This window comes from Periplaneta americana, chromosome 13 (assembly GCF_040183065.1).
Source record: "Periplaneta americana isolate PAMFEO1 chromosome 13, P.americana_PAMFEO1_priV1, whole genome shotgun sequence".
NCBI classification, from domain to species: Eukaryota; Metazoa; Arthropoda; class Insecta; order Blattodea; family Blattidae; genus Periplaneta; species Periplaneta americana.
The window spans coordinates 48,407,296-48,432,608 of NC_091129.1; the positions used below are offsets into that span (position 1 = coordinate 48,407,296).

The 25,313-nt window shown below is 34.8% G+C and overlaps 1 long non-coding RNA gene across 1 annotated transcript in view; it reads right to left on the reverse strand.

Moving 5' to 3' along the window:
* Positions 1–19,819, reverse strand: part of LOC138711864 (uncharacterized) — a 31,018-nt gene extending 11,199 nt beyond the window's left edge. The window contains exon 1 of the long non-coding RNA XR_011335510.1: positions 19,667–19,819. This is a non-coding gene — a long non-coding RNA (uncharacterized lncRNA). The remainder of the gene's footprint in view (positions 1–19,666) is intronic.
* Positions 19,820–25,313: the final 5,494 nt, after the last annotated feature.

Consider the following 25,313-nt stretch of genomic DNA (forward strand, 5'->3'; position numbering starts at 1 on the left):
GCCGCCAAAATGAGCGGTCCTTAGACGGCAGAAGCAGTCGACATGAGCGAATCTGCAGTCGATACGGGCGTTGTGTGTCGTCGGTTCCGGCGGCAGTCGAACTGCAAAAGATGTGTCATTATTTACTCGCATTATACAGTAATAATGCACGTCGAGGAAGAACTACTCTTATTATTTCTTCTCCGTCCTAGAAAAAGACATGTTAAACATAAAAAATAGTGGATACATCGGATTCTCATTCAATGAGCGCAGTGTGGCCAATTTCACTGCCTTTTTTCACGAGCTTCGAGCCCATGAAGATAATTTTTTCACTACTTCAGAATGTCAGGGTTATCAGTCGATTATCTGTTGCAAAAAGTAACAGGCGGTGCAGACCTAGGAAAATTTTTTCTGAATCTTCTGAAAGTTCTGAGAGAAAGAAAGCTAGGAACATACTGCAGGCTACAGATTTCAGTCGGTTGAGGTGCTCGCCTGTCGATCTGGAGTTTCACTCGGGCGTGGGTTCGATTCCCCCGCTTAGACTTATTACCTAGTTGGATTTTTTCGAGGTTTTCGTCAACCGTAAGCGAATGTCAGGTAATCTATGGCGAATTCTCGGTCTCATCTCACCAAATAACATCTCGCTAAATTACCTAGTGGTTGATACAGCGTCGTTAAATTACCAACTAAAACACACTGCAGTCTCAAAACAAGGAGTAACTTCTCTTTCTTACACAGATAAGCTTGAATGATCAGGGAAAGAAATATGCTGCTAATTTTGTCAAGGAAATTACAATTACTACACCGAAACGAGCCACAAAATAAAAAGAGCGTACATGTCAGCTGTCATAAAAACCGATTCCACTAACTCCTGAGAAAGCTTTGCCTCTTGTTACCTGTGGCTACTGTACAAAGTTTGATCATAATTTGTTAGATAGAAGAAATTCTATTAAATTTGTCTAAATTCACCCTTATAATGGGGTAGTTTCCTTTACACAAATATAGTTAGAGCTTGTATACAAAACAAATATGTTACCCTTAACTACTCTACAATTTTGATGAAAATCTATTTCGTATGAGAAAAGTTACTAATTTTACCTAAATTCACCTCCATAATGGAAGAGTTTCATTTACACAAGTGTAATGAGAGTTTGTATACAAAACAAATATACTACCTATAACTACTGTGCAAAGTTTAATGAAAATCTGTTAGATAGGAGAAAAGTTATTAATTTCCTCTAAATGCACTTCTTATAAGGGGTAGTTTCCTTCAAACGAAACAAGAGTTTCTATACAAAACAAATATACTACCTGTAACTACTGTATACTTTCATGAAAATCTGTTAAATAGGAGAAAAGTTAATAGTTATTATTTTTTCTCTAAATTTAGCCCCTATAAGGTAGTTCCCTTTACACAAACATTATCGAAGTTGGTGCACAAAAAAATACACAACCCATAACTATTGTACAACGTTTCATGAAAATCTGTTAGATAGGAGAAAAGTTATTAATTCTTCTCTAAATACACCTCCTGTAAAGGGTAGTTGTACCAACGTAGTCAGAGTTTGCGTATAAAACAAATATACTACCTGTAACTACTGCACAAAGTTTCATAAATATCTGTTAAATGGGAGAAAAGTTGTTATTTCTCTAAACGCACCCCCTATAGCGCGTAGTTTAGTTTATACAAACGTAATCAGAGTTTGTATACAAAAAATGTAGGTACTACTTGTAACTACTGTGCAAAGTTACAGTCATGATAATCTGTTAAATAGGAGAAAAGATATTAATTACATCCAGCTAGATTTACGTTTTGTACCACTGCGTGTCGCCGACTTGGCTGCTAAAAGTCGTCTGTGTGTATGCAGGAAACGCTGCCGTCGGTCGCGGGGATCGACTGCAAGACAGCGGCTGCAGTCGGTCTGCCGTCGGGGTCGGTACTCGTGTGTAAAGGAACCGGCGTCTTCCATTTAAATACATTACCGACTGCATCCGCGCGACAAGCCGCTAAGGTCGACCAGTGTTGCCAACTTGGGGGTTTTTCCCCCAAATTTGGGGGAAAACAACTTTTACAGGGGTGGAGGGTTTGGGGGGATAAAAATGTTAGGGATATTTTCAGTGGAAAGATAAATTTTTAAAGGTTTTTTGGAGTGTTTTTCTAAACTAGATCATTAGGATTTATTTTTAAAATTAATTATAGTGAAACTACTGTGTTGTGAATATCATGATTATGAATCCTCTCTTCAGTCGTTATCGCATCTTGCAAGCATGTTTTGTCACTTGCTCTCTTTATTACTCATATTATGATGTTCCCTCCCGCCCGTCTTCGCGTTGCACACATGTTCTCCTTGTCTTGCTTAAGTCATGGCCTACACAACAATACTGTCGGCAGTAAACTGCAGTTAAACATTTTCCCCAAACTCAATTTATGATTTTGACACAACTAATTTTCATTTATTTTATATTCGATATCTACATTTTCTTAATTAGATTTCATTTCATATTAAATATTATACGGAACAATTTCAAGTCATGTGAGCTAAGAATGACATTTTTAGTTTGAAACTGTCCGCTTGCCCAAGTAAAAGCCGGCATTCATTGTCAGCAAGGTGCAAGTGTTACGCATCTTAAGTGGCAATACTTGCAAATGCAACACATTGTTGTCCTGATGGATAAGGAGCCAACCAGTTCGTAATGCGAGAACGAATTATGAGAAATCCAAAGAAATTAAATCATCAATTTAAAATAATGTATGTTTTTATATTACTATTTTGAGGCCAATCAGTTTATTTATCAGGATATGTACCGTTGGAATAAATATCTTACTTTAATAATTAAAAATTCTTGCACATTATAAATTAAATAATTATTTTTTTGTTCTACCACGTATAAATATCAACTCTGTAACATAAGTGAACAATGGATTTGTCTCTCAGAGCTTTGAATATTTTTAAACACACCTTCCTTTCTTTCCTTGAATGCCATATTTGAACACATTGTGCAACTAATGCAAATGCAAATACTTAAAAATCAAATTTTCAAGAAATCGTCTTCTCGTGCAAGGACATACAGAATTGTACTGTTAGTATTTTATTCTATTGCACGTCAATGTTCATGAGTATGAATATTTTTTTCTATTCAATTGTGTATGTATAATGACATTTGCTAATTTTTATGTTGCGTTTTTCCAAGTACAAATTAAAAAAATAGGGGTTTTCTCTGAATTTTAGGTGGATTTTTAATATGATACAGGGAGATTTCTTGTTCCTTGGTTGGCAACACTGAGGCTAAAAGTCGCTATATTAAGAATGATTTGTTTTTGTGAAAAAGTGTCCTACTATTTGACGTGTCCGAGAGTTTTTCCAAAAACATTTCATTTAGCTGTAGCAGAAAATATAAGTGCCTTTTGAAACGCACTCTATAATATTCATTGTGGTATAGTAGTAGTATATCGAAATGATAGCCGTCCAAATTTTCTTTTCTTCTCCTTCAACTCTGAAAATATAGGAATGATCTATATAAAATTGAATGGTTTGATTCCAGTACCTGCTATTTTGCTCAAAAACATATTCCGACCCAATAATATAATATGTATACATTTATTTTACACTCTGAATCCAAAGGAAAAGTTATTTTTGTTAATTCCTGCTTTGTCACTGAAAATTATATTTTAAGTATGATTTGTTTTCCGAAAACGTATATTTTACTTTACAATTCATGTTTAATGTTTCTATAAGTTATACTGATTAATCTTAAACAATTGTAGTCTTCAGTCTGAAACATATCTATTAGTTGAACTAAATCAATAAAATGTGAAAATTTATTGCTATAAGTGTTTATTAACATTTTCGCCTTTTTTGGCATAATATATAGAATCAATATATATTACATGGTGATAAATGTATGTAACTGTGTAGCAATATGGATATATCAAATAAGTATAACTATAATATTTGTTGCTGACATAATGACATTGTCAAATACTAGTATTAAAGTTACAATATAAAATCATGAGTTGCATTCATGTACTAGCTATACCAAGACAAATGTAATTACGTATAATTGTCAATAGGTTGACCTGTATTTATAATGTTAAAATTAATTAAGAATTTAAATATAGATGCCATCCACAACGTCATTTTGCTCCAAGATTCTATTTGACTCTTCTACAGTTATTATAATGGCCTGTATATTTCTAAAGCTTACTCTTCTCAGCGATTCTTTTGTTTTTTGTCGTATTTACAGAAACTCATACTCGAGAATATGAAAGGTACTCTAGAATTTCTCAGTTCCACTGCTAAGTAAATTAATAATTTCGGCAACCACGTGACGAGCAGCTTCGTAAAGCAGAATAGGTTGAGTATTCAAGAGATTTCGATGCTTTTGGCACATTGTTGATATTAAATAGTGTTTCAAAATGTGACTGTAACACTGTAATATGCAGCACCCGCACACAATTACTATGGAATGAATTATATATTATATTTATATATATATACATGTATGAGGAGCTCATTTTAGAAACGTCTCATGTCCACCTGATAACAAAAATGAGTTCCTGTGCCCATGCATTCTTCAAATATAACTCTACATACAACTGTCATGATTTTGCTTCAGAACGTCATCTAAAACACCAAAATCTTTCGTTAAAAGTGTCTCTTGAAATCAGACTGATTTCTTTTCACAGCAAAATTACAATAAAATATTAGTTCCAACTTTGGAATCAAAGAGTCTCATGCTCTCATTTGTTATGCAGTCAACTTCTTTGATTTCACAATGTCTCAAGACATTTTAGATCTAAAAATGTTTTTCGTGATTTCCCCCCGCAAACTTATGGGAATAGACAAGGGTCATTATGAAAATAAACTCCTCATATACAGTATATACCTATTGCATTAATTCACAGAAGTAAGAGATGAATTCAACACGAACAAGTTTCCACAAATACGTTTTTTTTTATACGTGCAGTAGTTTTCATAGTACAAAATGCAACGCTTTGCAATGTTGTAACGCTCCTTAAGATTATTTCTCCGCATTGCGGGTCCCTAATCATTCAATCGGCAACACTTGCGAGAGGAGAATTTGAACAAAAACTTCTCAAGTAGGGTTACAGCGTTGCAACGCGTTGCATTTCGTACTGTCAAAACTATTGGACATATCAAAAAACTTATTTTACTAAACTTGTTCGCATTGACTTCATCTATTACCTCTGTGAATTAATGCAATAGGTTCCCTTCCTATAATTATATATATATATATATATATATATATATATATACATAAGGTAAAGTACCCAAATAAGAGACAGAGCCCTAATCAGAGGTACATTGTTAACCTCTCCGGTATAATTTGCCATCTCTCGACAACTATGGGAAATCTATATTTGTGCTTCCAAGGCATCGTGTTCTTTGTCTAACCTCAGTTGAAAGTAAGAAACGAAGCTGAGAGCAAGCAAAGTACTTTTTCACACTTTGAACTTTTTAGTGGTTTTTGTTGAGGAAGTGAACAGCAATTAATGTAAGCTACAACAAAGTTATTATTAATTTTATAAAAGTGCTGGCAAAATGTTGAATATAATAAGGTAGATTGCTAATGAGGAAGGTAATAATTTACGACCTTGGGTAGCTACTTCATTTTTATTATTCCGTTCCCTAATAAGAGATATCTAGGGGTCCTATTAAGAGATAGTATCTCTTATTTACAACCCTTATTTGGTATTATTATGATGCTCACCTTCGAGAGTTTACGAAAAGCGTTAATGCTTGTAGTCGTGTCAGTTTGTCTGCCAGTAACTACATAATAACCAATGAAAGATTAATTGAACTATTAATTAAAATTAATTACGAATTAGGTCAATCATTAATTCTGTAGTGGCACAAGTCAAAAATATTAATTTTACAGAAGAAGGAAAAAACTGTCTCCACACTGGTTTATGTCGATTTGATTTTCTTCTGTATGAATTATTCTAATTTTAAGAAATGCTTATGTCTCTTTTCCCAAGCGAGCAGATGTTCCGTAAGTTGTCAATAAATTAATAAAAAAAAATTGTGGAAACGGACTTATGCCACTTTTTCCAAGCACTGTAGAATTATACATTGTCCTCAATCATTCATTGCATAAATTATTAATTTAAATGATTAAGTTATCATTATTAATGACTAAAATTAATTATTCATTGAGATGACAATAATATCAGTAGCTAAAATTAATTAAAATTGGCTAGTCCGACAATATTTATCTTACTTAAAGGTCAAAACACAAGTGCGTAATTCGTAAAATATTCTCTAAATATTTAAAATAAAAATCTTGTGTAATTATTAAAACTATTAAATTTAATTGTGATTCCTGGTTTCGAAAATTTCGTTGAACTTGTGTAAATATCGCTACTACATCCGGTGCCAGTGTTTGTGACGCGTGTGCTTGAGTAAAAAGCCAGTCGGTGAGCACTTATTACCAATGTAGCTGAGAACGGTAAAATCCAACACGTCACATAAGCAATCTGCCAATCACAGTTGTCAGTCTTATTGTCCACTGACTGCGTCAAAGGCAAGACACTCGCACTTTGCGCTTCTGGGATGTGTCCTTGAGTACACTGTCCAGTCAGTGGCATCTGTTGTCACTTCGGCTGAGAATGGTACCACCTCCTAAACAGATGTGACATCAGCAATCTGCCAATCACAGTTGTCAGCTTTTATGCCCACAGACTGTGGTAAAGAAAAGTTATTCGTTCTCAAAGTTCCCATTAATTATTTCACACGCCAGAAACGGTGACTTTGGTTATCCAACCACAGTTAGAGAAGCAGCAGCAGCAACAACCACCTCAAGAGCCGGAAGCTTCAACCAGTGAGAAGTCGCATGTAAAGTCATCCAGGCCAGGAAGAGGAGCTATCATAATATCAACTCCTCATCAGAAACAAATGAGAGAGAGTTTAGATAAGGAAAAACAAAGAAAAGATGGAGCTCGCAAGAAGTTCGAAAAACAACAAAAACCACAGAAAAACTCAGTCCAAGAAGCACTGCTTGAGTTCGTCAAGTGATGAAGAATCCGATGTGGAAATGCAATTGATTAACTCTAGTGACTCGGAATATGGAGAAAATTATCATGATGGAGAGTGCTTGTTTTACACTGGATTTTTTTCAGAGGACACCAGGGGTCAGGGGGAGAAATAGACTCAGTTTTCAAAACGTCATCGTTGGGCAGACGAAGATTACAACACTGATGAAGAACCTTTCATTTGTCTAACTTGCTCAATACAGCGAAATAAGAATTGTGTCAATTAAAGTGGTCGGCAAAATAAGACAAGTGCAATCAACTTAAAATTAAAATATGGAGATCGAAGTTCAATTTTCTATCATTTTTCTTTCTCTAGTAATAGTAGTCTAAATAAGATTAGTACATCCATGTTCGATTTGACCGACTTTGTGTTATTTTCGTAAACCATCTTAATTTCACATAGAAAAATGCCAAATAAACAACAGAATTTTTGTTGAAAGGAGTTAGACCATTGTTGCACTGACCTCTTGAATTTTAAAATGTTTCTAAATTTCTTAAAATATCTACAAGATTTAACAATATTACATATTGTTTTAATTTTCAGCCAAATGATAATAATTTTTGTCCATGTTCACAAATAAAGTTAAATAACACACGTATCTCTTATTTGGAACCCCTTTCCAAAACATCATTATTTCCCAGTTTTACTTTTTCTTATAATTTAAAGTGATAATAAAAACTGTCTAAAAATATTATTCTTAATTCCAAAAATAGACTAAATGCTATATGTATTCCACTCATTCAGATTTAAAATGTCTATTCCCATCCTCATTTATAAGCAGTTTAAAAAAGTGTCTCTTATTTGGATACTTTATCTTATCCTACTGGAAGGAATGGTGAACGGGAGAAGAGTTCGGAGTAGAAGAAGATATCACATGATAGACGACATTGAGATATATTATGTGATCATATGCGGTCACTAAGAGGAAGGGAGAAAATAGGAAAAATTGGAGAATGCTTTGTTTGCAGTGAAAGATCTGCCCATGGGCATGTATGTATGTATGTATGTATGTATGTATGTATGTATGTGTAACTTATGTATTTTTAAGTAGGTTATTTTACGACGCTTTATCAACATCTTAGGTTATTTAGCGTCTGAATGAGATGAAGGTGATAATGCCGGTGAAATGAGTCCGAGGTCCAGCACCGAAAAGTACCAAACATTTGCCCATATTGGGTTTAGGGAAAAGCCCGGAAAAAACCTCAACCAAGTAACTTGCCCCGACCGGGAATCGAACACGGGCTACCTGGTTTCACGGCCAGTAACCGTTACTCCACAGGTGTGGTATGTATGTATGTATGTACATAATATTTGCATTATGATGTTGCAGAAAACAGTCTTACTATTACAATCAGTACATATAAAGCATAATTAAGATTATAATACTATAATTTATATATATATATATATATATATATATATATATATATATATATATATATTAGGCACCCTTGTATTTCCACCTAAGGATTACTAGATTCCATATTTAAGTATGCATTTCTTATTCTTTTCACATTTTCTCTCATATTATTATACATATTTGAGTTTCAAAATTCATGTTATATTCATTAAATTAAATTATAGTTTTCTACCCAAAGGACAGGTCTTTAACCGCAAATCCAACATTCTCCAATCTTATCTATATTTAGCCTTCCACTTACGTTCCGCATACAATCCATACATCTTAATGTTGCTATCATCTTATCATCTGACTTGTGGGATGTTATTCTCATGTTATCTTCACGGTTACATCTGTGTTTTATGTTGACATTCTACATTTATAATTTACGTGTTTGTTCGAAGTTTCTGTGCACATTTTGTTTAGAGTTGTTTAGATTTTAACGTGAAGATAACTTTTATTTAATTTTTATTTTTCCTTCATCGTGTTTCCTTTTTATTATACATAGAAGTGTAAAATAGTATTTGCCTCAAATTTTCTATACTGTTCCTAAAATGTTTAAACATATAACCTCCAATAAAATAAATAATACATACACTATAAATGAATGTTTCAATTAATATTACTCCGTGAATATAAACATACACATATACAATTTATTACCTCCCAATAATTTCCATATATGTGAGAGTTTAGGGCTCCCATCTGTATAGATCAGGGATTCAGAAATGGAGACGAGAGGAGTGGAAGCATGGGGAAAGAGTTTGTTCCCTGTCCACAATCCACCGGCCTTGAATTACGTATCTGTGATGTCCGCAAGCACACTGAATACATATTTCCTCTCCCCGTACCATATCCAATGACGTGTGTGGTGAAAGGAAGAGGTGAGTCACATATTCTGGCTTGTGACATATGCCACAATTGTAGCACACTTTTGCATCCTTGATATAGACAATCTTCACTAATTACAATATGGATGTCAGTCCTACTTCCTGCCTCATTTACCCCCAAAAAATACCTCTCGAACTCATTTCTGTTATAGACTAGTGAAATCCCAGGGCCATAGTGCGGTCGGAAAGTTTATATCAATCAGGAATAGAACCTTAAGGCTTAAGGGTAAGGGTAGAACCTTAATACTTAAGGGTACACTATGGTGAAATAATGGTGAAAAATTAAGAAAATACAATTAAAAATTTATTGTGACTTTCTATTTGGACTGAGCCCAAAAGCGTTTTTAATTTATATTCCCATGACTATTTTCAAGATTTTGAGCTAATATAAACTAACAATTTTGAGAACTTTGTCGCAAGGAGCCTTTTTAGTGACGTGAATTTGAAGTATATATTTAAAAATATATATATTATTTTAAAACTATATGCTCTAATGGCACCAAATTTTGTACAGTTGATAGTATCGTAGGCATGTTTATTTAGGTTGAAAATCATAAATTTTGGATGAAAATCGTAGGAATTTTTAAAAATAACATGTGTCCACTTAACCGCGACACTACAGCGCGGGTGCGTAGCATATGCGCAAAATTATTAATTCCGCATAATCATAGTTGCATTCCCGCAAAAATTCCTACTAAGAGAAAGACATTAAGTATTTGAATAATATGAATAATATGTTCCTAAATTTATTTTAATTAATAGATAATAAAAGTAGTTTGTTCGTGACGTCATCTATATAGTTGTTTCTCTTAGAGTTCGCTGGTGCGATTACCTTCTGAATTGTCATTTGGAAGGTGCTGTCTATGGAGCATTTTAGTCATGTTGTGACTGACTTGCTCTTACAAGTCAAAATCTGTATTTCAATGCGAACCTTTGTCTTAAGTTTGGAGTTCATTAAAACTTTAAATTGAGGCATATGGTGCCTTGTTGTTGACAATTTCAAATATCGATAACCACGAAAAATTAAGAATAGTATAGAATGTTTTATTTTTCGCTGGCAGAGTTAAAACCATAAGGCCTTCTCTTCCACTCAACCAGCCTTAATCAATATAATAGAAACATGCGTATTTAGTTTGCAATGAGCTAAAGATTCTCCAGTAACATTTTCCAGTTAAATTTTAACGACTAGTAGGCTACATGTTTATTTAATTCGAGATAGAGCCTATAGATACGAAAAAGTAATAACTTAATTTCTGAGCTAATGTAATAAAATTCACAGGATAAATTGAAACAGATCATTTGAAATAATTGCAAACGTAAAGCATACGAAGAACTGACTCTCCAATCGATAAAATTATACGACGAAAACTGTCAGACTTTGTCACTGATGTAATACTGAAAAGTAATGTTACTAATTTTCGCCTAACACTAAACAGAGAGCGTCGTAAATAATAATTATCTACTCTTCCTCGTGCAGCAAGTGAGGCTTCATACCAGTTAAATGGGTTAGCGCAACCGTGGCGAGAACGTGACTCGCGAGACGTTGTGGCTCGCAGTGATAGCTGTGCATTTCGCTTGCTTCTAATGTCCGCCAACCCCCACCTTCTCACTCACTGGAGTCAAACTCCGTTCCATTTGTATTTGTCTCTGACCTGCGAATGGCATATATCTCTCTCGAAACCATGTACGAAAGTTTCAAGTAGGATGGGAGGACGCATTTTTTTGCTGTCAATATGATGAGAATATTAAATGTATGATTTGTTCACAAGTATTACGAGGAAAACAGTTGTATAATATAAAACGGCATTATACTACATGTTACTGATGAAACATTAAAAGGTTAAGTTTTATTGTTGTTGTCATCATCATCATCATCATCATCATCATCTCTGTTCGTCGACCCTTTTTCAGCAGATGTACGAATAATGCGGTTAGCTCTTCAATTTGAACTCACTGATTTACTATGTGATGTTAAATGAAAGCTAGATGTAAGGACTTGACAAATTTTGAACTTTCAAATCTTTGCCAAAAAATAAATATCCGAAGCTTCGTTCTTTCGCTTGCTCTGTTGAAGCCATGTTCGCTACAACTTACGTTTGTGAAAAATTATTTTCAGCAATTAAAATAGTAAAAACCAAATTTAGATCACGACTGACAGACAAATACCTTCGTGATCAACAACAACTGGCAGTAAGTGACATAATTCCTGATTTTGAAACTTTGTCGCAGAGACATTCTGAAGACAGTTAATTTTAGGTTGTAATATTGTTCATTTATTGTTCATTTCTTTCTTCGTTACACGTACTAAACATTAGTTTGTAGCCTTGTACTGTATAAAATTATATTTAAGTGCTTGACGTAAGTAATATGAAAATCCGTTAATAAGTCAGAAAGTTGCTTGACTTCCCCTTCGGGTGTCCGCCTCCCTCCATAGGTGCTATGCACGTTGCAGGTTACACAGTGGCTCGACGCACGATTACATTTTTGCCATCGCTGGGTTAGGCTATACATTATGACAAATAAAAGGAGAGATTTTGTTTCGTAAATCTCTAAAATAATATTGAATTTTTCACTAGCGAAGCAATTTTTAAGTTCCTGTGTAATCACCCATCCACCCATCCAGATGGAGCAATTTACGTATCTCCTAAACACTTTCATTAACTTTCTACGATACACAAGTATTCCAATGTACGTAGGTTATGTCCAAACTACTTCTTACTTTGTCTTTATCCAAAACATTTTTAATATACGGAAAAATGTGGGACGATATTCATCGTTTGCATAATTTATATTTTTTTTTTTTTTTGCCTTTGTAGTGGCGGCTCGTGCAATTGGTATATCTTGGTATCCAAATTAAGTGCTGCAGCTTCCAACTAGGATAGTCCAGTTACGGAAAATAGTTGATCTTGGTCTTCGAGTTTATTGTAATACAAATCAAAATTAATAAATTCGAAAACTTCTGAGGTATTCGTTTAGTCTCAGGTAGGCTACTTAGCCCCGGATATGGTAGACTAGGTATGTAATTGTTACGTAGCAATCTCCAATCACCCTCAATTAAACATTTTCCTCACTACCTAGGCCCCTAGTCCACCTCTGTGGTATCGTGGTAGCGTCATCGCTCCCGAACTAAGCGGACTGGAGTTCGACTCCCCGCTTAGGACAAGTTACCTGGGTGAGGTTTTTCGGGGTTTTTTCCTCACTCCTATGGACGAATATTAGGTAACTTCATCAGGCACTTGGAGCCCCATTCATTCTCGCCACTTCGTTTCCTCCCGTATCATCATTTCATCTTCATTTCTGGTTGTCCTACTTGGATAGGATAGGATAGGATAGGAACCAATGGCGGGCTTATGTGAGGGCGGCAATGAACCTTCGATTTCCTTAAAAGCCATTTGTAAGTAAGTAAGTATTATTATTATGAGTCTATGATGTTTTATGTATGAAATGTAGTAAATGTGTAATATTTTGACCTTGGGAATGGAATATATATTTTTGGGCATAAAAGAAGTACTAGCGGTAAGTCAATAAGAGCACAGGAGCACGTTAATATCTTGTTTCCATTAATGTACCGCTATTTTTATTATTAAATATCGTATACCAAAGAATAAGCCAAATTTCTTGATTAATATATATATAGACACACACACAGGGTGGAAGTGAAATAACCCTGCAGCTTTGCTGAGAGAATTGTTCATACTAAATATAACAAAAAAAGTCGAATACCATAACCGCGGAAAGTTTATAGTTTTCGAAAAAAAGAAATGTTTTTTCCAATAACTTTAACGTCGTCGTTGTGGATAATTAGTATATATAGTATCTTGATTTCTGTCAATACCAATAGAAAATGTAATAAAGAATATTTTTTCTTTTGTCATAGTTCGATGTAATGGACGGTTTTCGTGTAAATTAAATAAACACTATTTGCAAATTTGTTGCATGAGTAACGAGACTAGACGTGGCAACACTGATCAGCAGTTCTCGCTCGACTTTCTTACGACAGGAGTAAGGGATATTTGGTAGGCAAGGTCGTCTTGTTCCAATATTACGTGATCCTCCGATCTTAAGTTAAGTTTTTTCTGCCATTCAATTTAGCGTATCGCAACTGGCGTGCCATTCTACGCGTGTATGCAGAAAGATTACTGGTAGGATATTAAACATTGTAGATATAAAACTCAGTGATTCTGAAAGCGCTAATTGAAAATAGCAAACATACGTGTCAAAATATTGTAAATAGTAGAGTCAGTGTTTGTGAAAATGCCAATTAAAATATTCTATTTTATTTTATTTTATTGGGTTATTTTACGACGCTGTATCAACATCTAGGTTATTTAGCGTCTGAATGAAATGAAGGTGATAATGCCGGTGAAATGAGTCCGGGGTCCAGCACCGAAAGTTACCCAGCATTTGCTCGTATTGGGTTGAGGGAAAACCCCGGAAAAACCTCAACCAGGTAACTTGCCCCGACCGAGATTCGAACCCGGGCCACCTGGTTTCGCGGCCAGACGCACTGACCGTTACTCCACAGGTGTGGACAAAATATTCTAAATAGTAAAGTCAGTGTTTGTGAAAATGCTAGTTAAAATAGTGTAAACAGTACAATCAATGTTCATGGAAGTGCTAGTTAAAATATTGTAAATAGTAATCTCAATGTTTGTCAAAGTGCTGGTATTAGTAATACGTGGACAGTGTATAAAAAGACCAACGAACAAAGTGCTGAGACTAGTAAAGTTTAACGGAATTAATAACCGTGTCATGACAATATCTACACTTCGTCTGGTTTGGCTCACCAAGCAAGTACCCATGTACCACTTCTGTAAAGGGAGTCCTACCCCCAGCACAGCAGGCCTTTGCCCAAAATGGGACATCATGGCTATGTCATTAACGCATTAATTCATTCATTATCCAGTGCAGAGATATTCATCGCTGTCTGCTAGCTGGTCCGTAACACGGACAGCGTAATTCCAACATTTCGCAATCGAGGTCGATAATGACTGACGAAATTGTTGATAGAGAACAGAAGATTTTAAATTTGGTAGAGGAAAAACACGCGCCGAAGCAGTCCTTTGCAATACGTAATCTTTTGTTTCCATCTCACTTCGGATGAGTTCAATGCCTCCGTGCGGAATCTTGGGCATTGCGACGTTGTCAACGAGTTTAAACTTTCGATGCAATTATTTAATTAACCATACACTTAATCTTTTCTTTTATTGAGGTTCTGACAGATATGTAAATCTATTATCAGGCAGTATATCTCACTTGACGATATGTTTCAAAGGAAGAACAATTGTTTGTATGCATCTGAAGTCTGATTAATGTAATATATAGCTAGTCGGCAATGTATGCAATGGAGGGGAAGAGGAACTGGCCACCCTACCTCATTATTACCTCTTGGTCTAATTACATCATAAGTAGTGCCTCATTGCTATCACTTGTGAGGTTCAGACTTGTCTTCGGACAGTTGACTAAACAACAGCACTTAATCTCAAAACGTATAATAGATATTTTGTTTATTTTATATTGTTTCCACCCTATATACAGGATGTTTCAGGAGGAAGAGTAAATATTTTAGGGGTGATAGTATGAACTGTTCTGAATAAAAAAAGTTCACATAAACACGTGTCCAATTTTTATTGGGTGCAGAGATACAGCTGTTAGAATGTAACCCAAAAAGATGTTAAGCAAAGGCAAATGGTTACGTTCAATGCACTTTCGTTTCGTGTGTTGGTACTCCGGGTGCTATGGGCTTATTTATCGATTGTCAGTTTTGTTTTGAAGGACAAGTTGTGAAGTTGTGTCTTAGGTTACATAATTGAATTTTTCAACTGTAATTATGATTGGTTGGCCAATTCTACTGTATCGTTTAAGCATGCCGTACGCCGTACGTATTTACAAATGCTGACTATGCCGATATGGTATTTGTGTACGGATTTTGTAATTGAAACGCTGTTGCTGCCTGTAGACAATATGGCACACGATTTCCTAACCGCAGAGTTCCAGATTGAAGAGCGTTTACTCGTGTTTTCACTAAACTGCGTGAGACTGGTGCAATGCCCAGCAGTCATATTTCATCTGAATGTGTAAATGAACAGAATGTGGATGAAGTAGAAGACATTATTCAGTTGGTAGAACGTAGTCCTGCAACAAGCACACGATGCACACCTGTGGAGTAACGGTTAACGCGTCTGGCCGCGAAACCAGGTGGCCCGGGTTCGATTCCCTGTCGGGGCAAGTTACCTGGTTGAGGTTTTTTCCGGTATTTTCCCTCAACCCAACATGAACAAATGCTGGGTAACTTTCGGTGCTGGACCCCGGACTCATTTCACCGGCATTATCACCTTCATCTCATTCAAACGCTAAATAACCTAAGATGTTGATAAAGCGTCGTAAAATAACCTACTCAAATAAATAAAAACAAGCACACGCAGAATTTCTGCAAGTATTGGTGTTCCTTATACAAGAGTATGACGGACATTACATAATATGCACGGGTTCTATCCTTATCATTTACAGCGGATTCAACAACTTCGAGCAGGAAATGGAGGTAGACGACTGGAATTTTGTCATTGGCTACTTGTAAATCGCCGAGTAATCCCATTCTTACTCTTCACTGATGAAGCCATTTTCACTCGTGACGGTATCAATAACACTCGTAACTCACATCAGTTGTCCGAAGAAAACCCACATGCCATTGTGGAGACACATTTTCAGCAACGCTTCTCTATAAATGTGTGGTGTGGTATGACAATCAGTTGCTTCGATCTGTTGTGTTACCGCATCATCTTACAGGGCCCCGTTATCTAGACTTTATTCAAAACGATCTTCCAGCACTATTGCAAGAGGTTCCTTTGACTACAAGGATGGGTAAATTCTTCAGCATGAAGGAGTACCCTGCACATTCTAGTCGTCAGGTGATACATCATCTAAACCTAACATTCCCCGGAAGATGGATCGGCAGATAGGGTCATGTTTCTTGGCCTCCAAGGTCCCCGGACCTTACCCTTTAGATTTTTGCCTGTAGGGATGGTTGAAAGGCGAAGTCTATAAAGAAAAGTAAATACAGGAGCCGATTTAATCGTTCGGATTTTGAATAATGCTGACCTCATAAAAGAACGCCAAGACAATCTTAGTAGAGCTATAAGTGGTGTTGTCAAGAGAAGTATAAAGTGCATTGAAGTCGGTGGTGGAATTTATGATAATCAACTCTGAACATAATCATTTGCCTTTGCTTAACACCTTCTTGAGTTACATTCTAACAGCTGTATCTTTGTACCCAATAAAAATTGGACACATGTTATATGGAATTTTTTAACAGCTGTCTCTCTATACTGAATAAAAGTTGGACACGTGTTTATATGATCTGCTTTACTCAGAACCGTCCATATCATTAGCCCTAAAATATGTATTATTCCTCCTGAAACACCCTGTATAAAAATTAAATTATGGTTTATTTAATGACGCTCGCAACTGCAGAGGTTATATCAGCGTCGCCGGTGTGCCGGAATTTTGTCCCGCAGGAGTTATTTTACATGCCAGTAAATCTACTGACATGAGCCTGTCGGATTTAAACACATTTAAATTCCATCGACCTTGGCCGTGATCGAACCCGCAGCCTCGAGCCACACTCTGTATATAATCCTTCAAAATGATGTAGTTAGGTTTGAACTACATCGATTTAATCTGACATATCTATGTCCGAAGTCTAACGGTTGCGGAGAAAGTAAGGGAAGAAATAGGCTACTGAAACGTCTTGCGGCTTCGTGTACTATACTTGACGTGTTACGCCAGATCTTTTGCACATGGCAGCATCTGAGTACCACAACTCCAGCGCAACACACACAATGAATACACGTTCACTTGACATTTAATTCGTGTATTCGCATAGTGAATATGCAGACATGCTTTCGTTTATGGATTTTGTGATGGCAATGAATTTGAAGCTGTTGAGGAAAGCACACGTTTCCCACATTACAGGGTTCCATCTAGCTGTGTGCTTCTCCGTGTTAACTGGATATTACTGAAACTGGCAAGCTACCAAGTGTTTCACTGAGGTCGGAAAGAGAACCGGTATAGGTACCTAACATTAATTTACAATTCATAGAGCCCATGAGAAAGGCAGCCTTAGTAATTTTTCTTCCGTAGGATAATTACTTCATTTTCTTACTGAGTTTGTACTTAATTATTAAATAAACTTATTGGAACAGCACAAGATGCAGTGTTTTCAATAATGTATCATATCACAACGTCCTAAGACGTACAAGTATGTCAATAAAGCCTCTCTCCATTTAAAAGTTCACCCATTAATAATATCTCAAACGTAACATTTCGGACACAGATATTATAGGTTAAATCGATGTACAATGAAAGAGTACTTCGGTACATTAAATAATAAATAATATATAAATCGATGTAGTTTAACCTAAATTACATTATGCTGAAATATTTTACACTCCTTCTGAGATATCCTATATATATATATATGACAAACGTAAGTAAGGTTTACTCTGTAGACATATATATATATATATATATATATATATATATATATATATATATATATATATAACCTTACGTTTGTCATTAATTTTAGAGGATTATTCATTGAGATATTTCAAACAAAAAAGTTTAATACAATTTTGTTCGTTTTTGTTTCCTTTTCGAGATAAAAATTGTTTTATATGAAACATTTCATAGCGTGTTTTGGGAGAGCCATTGATTTCATTCGAAATATGCTCAGTCAATTTAAGAGAGCAGTGTATCAAGATAATAAATTATTCAACGAATTTTAGTTTTGCCCTTTAAATGTGCAAAATTGTATTAAACATTTTGTTTGAAATATCTCAAAGAATAACCCCCCGAAATTAATGACCGTAAACCGTAAGTAATGTCATTAATATCAGTTGTTATTCTTTGAGATATTTCAAACAAAAAAGTTTAATACAAGATTATTCGTTTTTGTTTCCTTTTCGAGATAAAAATAATTGTTTTATATGAAACATTTCATGGCGTGTTTTAGGAAAGCCATTGATTTAATACCAAATATGCTCAGTCAATTTAAGAGAGCAGTGTATTATGATAATAAATGACTGAAAGAATTTTAGTTTTGTCTTTTAAATGTAAAGAACACACTGTAACTTTTCGTTCCGAAAAGGAATTTTAAAATGTTGTATTTCTTCGGGTCAAATGTCTGCACATTGAAAGACAAAACTAATTTTTTTCAACCATTCATTATAATACACTGCTCTTTTAAATTGACTGAGTATATTGGGAATTCAATCAATGGCTTTCCCAAAAAACACCCTATGAAATGTTTCATATAAAACAATTTTTATCTCGAAATGGAAATGAAAACGAGCAAAATTGTATTAAAGGTTTTTGTTTGAAATGTCTAAAAAATTAATGTCATTACTTACGGTTCACTCTGTATGCAGGTTCATTTCATATTTTATTTTAAAATATTATAATAGAATTTCACCATCGAATATTTTATACTACACAACATCCTACAATATTTATTCGAATTCTGAACGTAAGTGATTGTGTCAGTGAGCCTAATAAATTACTAAATTTTATTTTATATTTTAACACTCTTCTCCGTTCAATTTTCATTAGTAATTAGACATTTTAAAAGTGTTTGTGCTAAGCGAAAGAAAAAAAAGAACGAGAAGAATATATGTTGAAACTTCCGAAGCTATGAAGCAGAGCTATGTGGACATTTTTCAGAGACTTGGTATTTTGGAAAATCTACGTGTGTTTGGAGTTCAGAAATATCAAATTTCTGTGGAAATCTTGCAAGTTTTTATAACGGAGATCTTATTTCTGCAGAGTTCTGAATGCCACCACTTTCCTCCATCACTGAAAATAAATATTAAATATTTGCAAGAGCACGCTGGAGGTGATTAGGAATATGAAAATCTTAATATTCTTAATATATACAATTAGGTTGCATGAAAAATGAGAATATTTTGTTTGGATTTCCCAATATGGGAATTGCTATGATAATTTTTCTCATATTATTTGTAGCCAATGCATGTTGAGATCATTCATTTTCCAATCTAAAATGAATAACATACATTAAGAAATGACATGGCACAATCATGCATAAATAATTTAAGTTTCATCAGAATGTAACATGAAATTTTGCGGAGATTGATTTTGAAGACACAGTTCACTACTTTCTTCTCTCAAAACGCTGAAAAATTCCTTTCTAGAGACTGATATTTTAGGTAAGAGTGTTAATAAATGTGTGGCTGTAAATGAAGTTTGTCTCTGCGTTCGACATCAAAGAGGTGAGTTATTATCGTTATTATTACTACCTAAATTATTAAATACAACTTGTTACTTACTAGGAATAGTGAAGAAACATGCAAGTGCAGCTAATAATTCCACAAAATATATCTTCATGACTGCGCTAGTCTAATTTCTAACACATGACGAAAGCGGAGAATTGAAGGACTGCAACTTCTATAGTTAACAATAACTTATGACGCAGAGTGATTGTTTATCATTTACTGTAACGTGTATTGCTGATAGAACCAGAACTATGATAAAATATAGTGATATATGTATTATTTATGAAAAAAATAAAGTTCGACCTTGAGGATAATTCTTATGAATATTTATCAACAGCTATATGTTATTTTCACCGAACATTTGCACCAATACCTGTCTTTGGTATCATGCCGTTAACAGAACCGCTATTCAAGTTGGATATTCCAAAATTAATTTTGTAATTCTAATTACTTATTTCAAAGAGCTAAGCTGTACCTTATGCAGATGATACTGGATACGCTTCATTTAAGCTGCGTATGCAGAAGTTACTTTATAAGCTTCATTTAAGCTGCGTATGCAGTTGTTACTGGATACGCTTCACTTAAGCTCCTTATGCAGATGTTACTGGATACGCTTCATTTAAGCTGCGTATGCAAATGTTACTGTGTACGCTTCATTTAAGCTGTGTTTGCAGAACTTACTTGATAAGGTTCATTTAAGCTGCGTATGCAGATGTTACTGGATACGCTTCACTTAAGCTCCTTATGCAGATGTTACTGGATACGTTTCATTTCAGCTGCATATGCAGATATTACTGGATAGCTTCATTTAAGCTGCTTATGCAGATGTTATTGGATAAGCTTCATTTAAGCTCCTTATGCAGATGTTACTGGATACGTTTCATTTAAGCTGCATATGTAGATATTAATGGATAGCTTCATTTAAGCTGCGTTTACTTACTTACTTACTTACTTACTTACGTACTTACTTACTTACTTACTTACTCACTTACTTACTTACTTACTTATTTACTTACTTACTTACTTACTTACTTACTTACTTACTTACTTACTTACTTACTTACTTACTTACTTACTTACTTACTTACTGGCTTTTAAGGAACCCGGAGGTTCATTGCCGCCCTCACATAAACCCGCCAATGGTCCCTATCCTGAGCAAGATTAATCCAGTCTCTACCATCATATCCCACCTCCCTCAAATCCATTTTAATATTATCTTCCCATCTACGTCTCGGCCTCCCTAAAGGTCTTTTTCCCTCCGGCCTCCCAACTAACACTCTATATGCATTTCTGGATTCTCCCATACGTGCTACATGTCCTGCCCATGTCAAACGTCTGGATTTAATGTTCCTAATTATGTCAGGTGAAGAATACAATGCGTGCAGTTCTGTGTTGTGTAACTTTCTCCATTCTCCTGAAACTTCATCCTCTTAGCCCCAAATATTTCCCTAGGCACCTTATTCTCAAACACCCTTAACCTATATTCCTCTCTCAAAGTGAGAGTCCAAGTTTCACAACCATGAAGAACAACCGGTAATATAACTGTTTTATAAATTCTAACTTTCAGATTTTTTGACAGCAGACTGGATGATAAAAGCTTCTCAACCGAATAATAATATGCATTTCCCATATTTATTCTGTGTTTAATTTCCTCCCGAGTATCATTTATATTTGTTACTGTTGCTCCAAGATATTTGAACTTCCCCACCGCTTCAAAAGATAAATTTCCAATTTTTATATTTCCATTTCGTACAATATTCTCGTCACGAAACATAATCATATACTTTGTCTTTTCGGGATTTACTTCCGAACCTATCTCTTTACTTGCTTCCAGTAAAATTCCCGTGTTTTCCCTAATCGTTTGTGGATTTTCTCCTAATATATTCAAGTCATCCGCATAGACAAGCAGCTGATGTAACCCGTTCAATTCCAAACCCTCTGTGTTATCCTGGACATTCCTAATGTCAAAGTTAAAAAGTAAAGGTGATAGTGCATCTCCTTGCTTTATCCCACAGTGAATTGGAAACGTACATGACAGAAACTGACCTATACGAACCCTGCTGTACATTTCACTGAGACACATTTTAATTAATCGAACTAGTTTCTTGGGAATACCAAATTCAATAAGAATATCATATAAAACTTAACTCTTAACCGAGTCATATGCCTTTTTGAAATCTATGAATAACTGATGCACTGTACCCTTATACTCCCATTTTTTCTTCATTATCTGTCGAATACAAAATATCTGGTCAATAGTTGATCTATTACGCCTAAAACTACACTGATAATCCCCAATAATTTCATCTACATATGGAGTTAATCTTCTCAAAACAATATTGGACAAAATTTTGTACGACGTCAACGTCTTAAAAATAGGTACGATTATGGACTCCTTCCATTGTTCTGGTACAATTTCCTTTTCCCAATAGCAATTACAAGCTTATAAATTTCCTTAGATAATGCGCTTCCATCCTCTTGTATTAATTCTGCTGAAATTTGATCAATACCTGGAGACATAATTTTTCAGATTTTCTATCGCAATTTCGACTTCAGAAAGTGTGGATTCGGGTATAAATGGCTCAGCACTTTGTATTTCAATTTCGTCCCGATAATTTCTATTTGGCATATGTATATTTAGTAGTTGTCCAAAATAGTTTTTCCATCTGTTCAGGATTGAATGAGCGTCTGCAAGCAAGTCACCATTTTCATCCTTGATCACGTTTACCCTTACCTGATATCCATTCTTGAATTCCTTTATGCCCTTATATAAATCTCGAATGTTTTTATTCTTACTATTTGTTTCTACCTCATTCAGTTTTTCCTTCAAGTAATCTCTCTTTCTATTCCTAAGCGTACGATTTGCTTCCCGTCTTTTATTGAAGTAATTATCTCTATTCGCCTCAACTGGATCCTGTAAGAATTTCAATTTTGCCTGTTTCCTTCTTTCTACTACCATGCAACAATCTTCATCAAACCACGGTTTCTTTTTCTTAGTTTCATAATAACCTATGCTCTGTTCAGCTGCAGTTTTGATATTATCTCGGATATTTTCCCACATGCTATTAACATCTAACTCTTCCTCAACTTCGTCGGAACTTGCTAATACGGCAAACTTATTTGAAATTTCGACCTGATAATGTTGCTTAGTTTCCTCGTCCTTCAATTTCGGAATATTGAACCTTCTAACATTAACTTGTTTCTCTACTCGCTTGGCTACTGATAGTTTTTCTCTTAATTCTCCAATTACCAAATAATGGTCAGAATTACAGTCTGCCCCCCTGAAGGTTCGAATGTCTACTATATTAGTATGTCTTCTTTTATCTATCAAGATGTGATCTATCTGGTTATGTGTCAATCTATCTGGAGAAGTCTAAGTATATTTATGTATATCCTTGTGGGGGAATGTTGTACTTTTGACAATTAAATTTTTTGATGTGGCAAAGTTGACTAACCTAACTCCATTGTCATTACTAGTTATGTGTAGTCTCTCTTTTCCAATAGTCGGTTTAAAAATATCCTCCCATCCTACTTTAGCATTGAAATCCCCCAATAAAATTTTCATGTGATATCTAGGTAACTGATCAAAAGTCTGCTCCAATTCCTCATAGAAACTATCCTTTATATGGTCGTCTTTCTCTTCTGTAGGGGCATGAGCATTCATAACTACGATATCGCACCATCTACCCTTAAGTACTAAATACGATAACCTATCACTGATAAATTCGACTTTTTTTTACTGCTGATTGTATTCTTTTATCAATAAAGAATCCTGTTCCTAATTGGTGATTATCGTTTCCTTCCCCATAATACAACAAATAATCTCCTATTTGTGTTAATCCGTTCCCATCTAACCTAACCTCCTGTACTCCCACAAAGTCTATTTTATATCTAGCTAGTTCTTTTGCTACTACTGCTACCCCTCCTGTTCTATATAGACTTGTAACATTCCAAGTACCAAATCTCAAAACCTTATTCCTTTGCTGTGGTCGTGCCAGAGAATCAGTCCCATTCCGAGGCTTATTTAAAGGATTCGTAACAAGCTGTTTTTTACGGTGATGGGTTGTTAGCCCTTCGCCCAACCCCCAAGCTGGAGGACCACCCCTCATCGGCTGTTCGCGACTGCTTATTCAATATATTCACAGCTACCCTCCATATCTGGAGGCCGTCTCCTCGATCCGCAACCTGAGGACGCGCCATGCCGTGGTGATAGGGACCCACAATACATGGAAGCTGCGTTTACGAAACAAAATAATCTTTTCGTAGAGACCGGCTTTTTATCATTTTGTCAATGAGATATACCACTTCATTTTAGAACAATTTACGTTGTTTATAGCCTATATACTCCTGCTCAAGACCGAATTTTGTAAGTTTTTAGTTTGAGTGAATGAAGTTTACCATCCTAAAATGCATTGACGCAAAAGTAAAATTTCCTGCAAGTGAAATGATCTGGGGATGCATCAAAATAAATGGGATTGAAAAACTTAATTGTGTATTATTGTAAATTCCGAGCAATACATTGCCATATTAGAAGTATGTCTGACACAATTGAGGGGTCCACTGCAAGAGGGAGCTATGCCACATTAGCTATGAAAGGAGAAAATAAGAAAATAAAAGGGCCGTATCAAGAATATTTTAATGATTAAGGTAATAATTTTATTTTTTTTAAACTAGTCATATCCAATCTATAAATGTAAGAAAATACTTTTTAAACAAATTAAAGGACTTCACTGAGCTCAGAACACTAATAAATGTCAACTAAAATAAGTGCGCCAAATAAGGCCATGCTATGGTTTGTTTCCATTTGGTTCTTTCTCAGTGAATCTTTTTAAAATCTAACACAATTAGAACTTTTTTCGTGAGGAAATGGAAAACATATAACTTTACTGTTAAATTGTGTTATTTTTTATTTAAAATATCGATAATTCAACAAAGGGATAATTGACCTTATTAGGAACAGGAGTTCCAAATAAGACCAGCTCTGAATTTCCAAATTTTAGAGGTAAACAGAGTTGATAAACTTTTCAATTAATGGAGCAAACGATTGAATAGAAATATATTTTATTTAATATAATAAAGAAAACTGTAAGTCACTCAGAAAATGGTCTTTACACTATGAATAACATAAAACGTTTCAAATTATATTAAAACTCAATCATTTTGACATTCTGGGCACTCAAAATGTACAATTTTCTGTTGTTTTGTGATCTCAACATGCACATATCTGACAAGTTTCACACAAAATTATATCTCTGATTACGTCCTCCTTACAAGTAGAACAGTATCAGCTTAAATAAATGAAGTTACTTATTTAATAATGAAATAAATAATTAACCAAATAAATAAACAAAAACAATTAAATACAAATAATTAATGCTAAGAATTCAATGACTTGTGTGGTTCTAATAAGGCCATCGCTTAGCCTTAAAAGGCTACTACATACTTTTGTTTTATTTTGTTACGTAAAACAATCCTAATTTAAATTATGTTATTAAACTATTTTGAGATCTTGGAAACAGAATAATATACTGTAATGATATACATAACATACTACATTTTCATTAAATATATAAGCAGTTTTAAATAAAAACTCACTTCCCGCGTGGTAATATGAACACAATCAGGTTCGGACGCACAGTTTTCATCCTTCATGCATCCACTACAATTGATCACAAGCGAGTGGTTGATATGTCTTAACATT